General features: G+C 30.7%; 1 long non-coding RNA gene across 3 annotated transcripts; it reads right to left on the reverse strand.

Annotated features, from left to right (window-relative positions):
- Positions 1 to 1,181: 1,181 nt before the first annotated feature.
- On the reverse strand, positions 1,182 to 4,047 carry LOC139897762 (uncharacterized). 3 transcript variants are annotated; one of them, XR_011776787.1, is made up of 5 exons: positions 3,811 to 4,047; positions 3,036 to 3,141; positions 2,675 to 2,772; positions 1,599 to 1,658; positions 1,182 to 1,394 (listed from the first exon to the last, which is right to left on the reverse strand). It is a non-coding gene; the product is annotated as an uncharacterized lncRNA (long non-coding RNA). The 3 variants fall into 3 exon arrangements; XR_011776786.1 differs by lacking the exon at positions 3,811 to 4,047 and adding an exon at positions 3,542 to 3,734; XR_011776785.1 differs by lacking the exon at positions 3,811 to 4,047 and having other exon boundaries at positions 3,036 to 3,529.
- Positions 4,048 to 5,058: the final 1,011 nt, after the last annotated feature.

Genomic DNA, 5,058 nt, shown 5'->3' on the forward strand with positions numbered 1-5,058 from the left:
ATCCTTGGTGTTCTTATTTCAGAGTTTTATACTCTGTTTTGAGGTGTTACTGTTACAAATTGGGGGTTTTCTGTTCAGATATGTTGGGTGAAGAAAGCTTGTTCTAAATTGCATTTGTAAAGTCATAATTACGCATCAGATTGACATACCGACCATAAGCCCTTGCGATCCATCCTAACCGAATATTAGTTATGTAAAATTAAGTATGATCTTGGATCCCTGGACGGTCCTGGATGAGGATTTGGGATCGATTTTATATTACCATTACGTACCTTATAGAACCATCCATCTTGATCCTTGCGAAAATCTGGTCTTCCTCTCGTATTCTGACGTTGATCGGCGCTTGAAGTTGATTGGAACGGCGAGAGATTAGGGAAACCCTAATCGCCCGAAACTTTTGGAGCGTGAGGCATTTTTTTACTAGTATGGTCGTTACTGAATCTGATGATAATCGGATTTAAGTGTGAGGGTGGCTGAATAATAAGTGATCAGCGGTGATAAAGCTCTGGCGGAAGTGAGTGGTCAGTAGCCTACACACTTTTTGATAATTAATATATTTTATAAAATCATAATTTAACCATGTTATAAATTGTGTATGTTAATATAGTAACAATTTTTTAAGGTAAAAAATATAAATTTTTAATACGTCATTTAAAAATTAGTTGTTGGGATTATAATATATTAGTTTGTAGTCAAATTGGAAGTAATATACATATAATTTTATAATTGTAGAAATACTTAATTATATTTTCATTTAGTAGAACTTAGTCATATAATATCCGTTGAGTGACGAAAATTGATATTTTGATGAATAAAAATATATATATAAATATAATTTTATCATTAAAAAATTCAAAATTAATAATCTAATTAAATTTAGCGATTTATGAAGAATAATTACCAAATTAGTTTAAATTATTGTAAAATGATCTATATCTATCTATATCTATATCTATATTCTATATTATATAATAACTTATATTTCTATATTATATATAACTAGTAAATGGCCCGATACGCGTTTCGCTGCGTCTCTTCAATTTTTTTTCCGGATTCGAGCTATTTTTGTTGTTCGTTACCGTTAGTACTGTATATATAGAAGGTGCTTATAAAATATGGCTTAAAGAAAGCTAGTTTAAATAACAAAAAACACTATACAAATAACTAATCTGAAAAGTGTCAATATATTAATGCATCAAGTTCTCATTGGAATTAGATCCACACAACAAAAAGAATTACAAATGAGTCATAAATATGCATTCGTTGTTTATTACCTTTTATCACCCAAAAGGGGCATAAATTCCCACTTATAACCACAATGAAATCGATATAGTAGATTGTCGACGTTAACCATTACCCATCTTGACACTATTCAACCCAAACGGATCAAGTACCTGAATAGTCAACAAAATGACCTTTTATCATCAAGTTAACTATAATTTGAATACCAAAATTATCATAAATCACCGAAATTATTTAGCATACTTTTATATTGATGCATACCATAAATAAACATAAGTACATGCAATCAACCATTGAAACCATAATAGAAATCTGCAACTTACTAAGAACAATCAGATAGTAAGAAGAAAACGCACCATGAACATTTAAAGGATCATTGCATGTAGGCGACTGATCAAGACCAAGAGTTTCAACAACTGCTATACAAATAAACAATCACCAATCACCGTACGTTACTGGTTTCGTTTTGTACTAATCAAATGAATGACAATTCAGTAACATAACATTACAACTCAAATCAACATCAACATAAATTAAAAACCCTAATCGAATACATATAAAAAACAATCTTAAATCACTTTCTTAGGTGTGCATACATTAGTAATAGAAGTTATTCCATTAGGTGATATAAATGTGAAGTAGCAAATTGATAATTAAGTGGCCAATTAACACATTAATAAGATGTACAATTCACATCATTATGTTCTAACATTTATCGGACTTGCAAACTCATTTGACCCGACTATTTTGATACCTATAATGGTGATCCACTTTTTGACTATATGATTAATGTATGTAAGAAACCATGTAGAAACACATAGCATACAAGAATACATATCATATACCAAACTTTTGAATAAGACTTTATTGAAATAGTACATGCGTACACAACATGTCGAACTTAAAAACGGAGCACTGTTGTTTTATCAACAAAAAAGCTAAAACCAAAAGGCCTAACACTTGATTTGCACACTCGTTTGACCCGACTATTTTGACACCTATAATGGTGATCCACGTCTTGACTATATGGTTAATGTATGTAAGAACACATGTAGAAACATATAGCATACAAAAACACATATCATAGACCAAACTTTTGAATAAGACTTTGTTGTAATTGTACATTTGTACACTTGTCGAACTAAAAGCATAGCAATAATCCGCTGTTGTTTTATCAACAAAAAAAAGAAGCTAAAACAAAAAACATAGTTGTTACTAAATATGGTATCAAAAAAATCAACTTAAAAAAATGCACCTGTGATCATTTTAACATTAACTCCAAGATTGAAAGCCCTTCGATTAGTCTCAACACTATCATGTCGAGGTGGATCAAAGAGTGGCATAAGCTCTTTTTTTTTTTTTTTTTTTTTTTAAAAAATCCCACGCACAAATAGAAAAAGTAAAATGTGTAAAAGAAAACATCATGAATAACCTGATATGCTACAGCAAGTGACTGTAATCTGCAAACTTATCGATGACGGCATGAACTCTGCATTCTATATCTGATTTGTTGTGTGCAAGATTCTAGATCTAAACAAATATATAGACATATATTAAAAACGAAATCAAAAATTGGAGTGTTTTATGCAATACTGTTTGTTTTCATTAAATTGATATATATAAACAAACAAACCATAAGTGTCCAAATAGGTCAACGTTGTTCTCATATATTTTGATTACTCTTTCAAGATTTTCCACCTTTTAAACAACAATTGTGTTCTTTTATACGCATTTATCTTTAACGATTGCCAAAAAAACATTGATTTCTCAGATGAATAATCATATTTAATTACCTCTTTTGGATCAGCCAATTCAGGCTCGTGCTGACATCAGAACAACAGTATCCGCAACTACTCCCTTGGCAAACACCTAGTTAATTTACTCGACGCAAATGTCAAACTTCAAAGTAAGCACAGAAAGATTATATCAGAAAAACAATTCGAAGTCAACAAACTGACTTCAATAAGATTATTGTCAACAATAAGTTTGTTCAAAGTCAAAAAGCCTATCACCTCATGAAACTTAAAATGCAAACATCACACGAAAATCGATAAGAAGCAAAAACACACAAACTCAGTCCTACATATAGATAGACAGTCGAACAATGTGTTTTTTTTCTCAAAGTAAAATTGTCACAATTTTAGGGTGTTACTGAGGAGACACAATTCAATGACAATTAGATCAAAATTAGAATCAAATTTATACCAATAAAGAAAACCTAGTTAGAATCAAAATATATAAAGCATAAACATGAATAATCATAAAACGATTGCAACTTTCTATAAAAATGTTTACATACCAAATAATGCACGTATCGCCAACAGCAAAAAAATAAATAAATAAAAAATCTCGATCATCATCTACATGGGTTCCAAAAAAATGCAAAACCCTAGATTCAAAATCCTAAATTAGTTCAATTATTTAAAGGACTTAAAACAAATGATTTCTCTTTATTCTGTGATAAAGGAAGGATTGTCTACGTCTCACCTCCCCCTACCCCGCACATGTGGGATTGGGTATGTTGTTGTTGTTGTTGTTAAAAGAAACCAGTCACATTTGCCAGCTTACCGTCGTTTCCAAGAGGAACGTATGCACGTCGTCGTCTTCGTCGACTTTCCAGTCACCGGAGATGTTTCCGGCGCTTTCGAAAAAGTTAACGTTAATACATAAAGTTTATACTGTTTTGTAGGGTAAATCGTGACGGATTCATTGGTGGTAGTGCCGTCGGCTAATACGGCGGCATGAAGGCACGATGGACCGCGAAAAGGATTTGGGGGTGTTAAACTTTTGAGAGAGAGAGGTTGGTTTGTTATACTTATTGTAGAATTGTAGAATGTAGAATGTAGAATGTAGAATAACTTATGTTTAGCTAATTATCCATATCAAAAGTTGGCAACAAATGGATCATTTGATTCAAACTCACCTTTCAATAACAATCATTTATTACCTTAATGACTCATCAGTTGTATCTCATCCCATTTTATTCTATGTTGTAAATAATACCCTCACTATTCCATTATAAAACATGGAGTCTCTATCTGTTCCGTTATTCACTATCAATAAAAAAAATCATCCGAATACAACGATGTCAATTAGGGTTTCAAAAAAATGAAAAATAAGAAGATCAATTCAATCTGTTGGCAAGGCAATCTCAAGGGTTAATCACAAAGCAATTATTAGGGTTTGCACAACGACATGGAAAAATACAATCTCATATGAAAATATCAATTTTTTCTGATAATTCGTTCCAATCAAGCGATGCTGCAGTATACGATCAACTATTCTAAAAAGCAGTAATCATGATTAAAGGTGAATGTTGTTTTTCAATTTGATTCATTTTGGTTATTAAAATTAATTGTATTTTTTTTATCTAATTTCAACTGGGTTTCATGAGTTACTCAAAACTTCGGAATTTATATAGTATAGGTTTGTACATTCTTATTAATATATGTGCAGTAATATAATTGCTTTATTACTTGTAAGCACTGTTTGCGTTTTGCAGATTATTTGTAGGTGTATTTGGCTTCTTTAGTTTTCTTCAACCGTTAATTTTGATTATTAAAATTTGATTTACTGATTATCTTTAAGGTGATTGTTACTTATCACATTACTTTTTATGTATTATTAATTAATGTATTAAAAAGGTATACAAATGGTCTATGTGATGTTTACAAAGAATTATCTTTAAAATTTGATTTATGTTATAATTCAGTAGGCTTATAACTACCTTTAGTGGTTTGATTCTTGATGTTATAATTCAGTAGGCTTATAACTACCTTTAGTGATTTGATTCTTGATTAAGAATACTAATAATGA

Source organism: Rutidosis leptorrhynchoides, chromosome 3, assembly GCF_046630445.1.
Source record: "Rutidosis leptorrhynchoides isolate AG116_Rl617_1_P2 chromosome 3, CSIRO_AGI_Rlap_v1, whole genome shotgun sequence".
Taxonomy (NCBI): domain Eukaryota; kingdom Viridiplantae; phylum Streptophyta; class Magnoliopsida; order Asterales; family Asteraceae; genus Rutidosis; species Rutidosis leptorrhynchoides.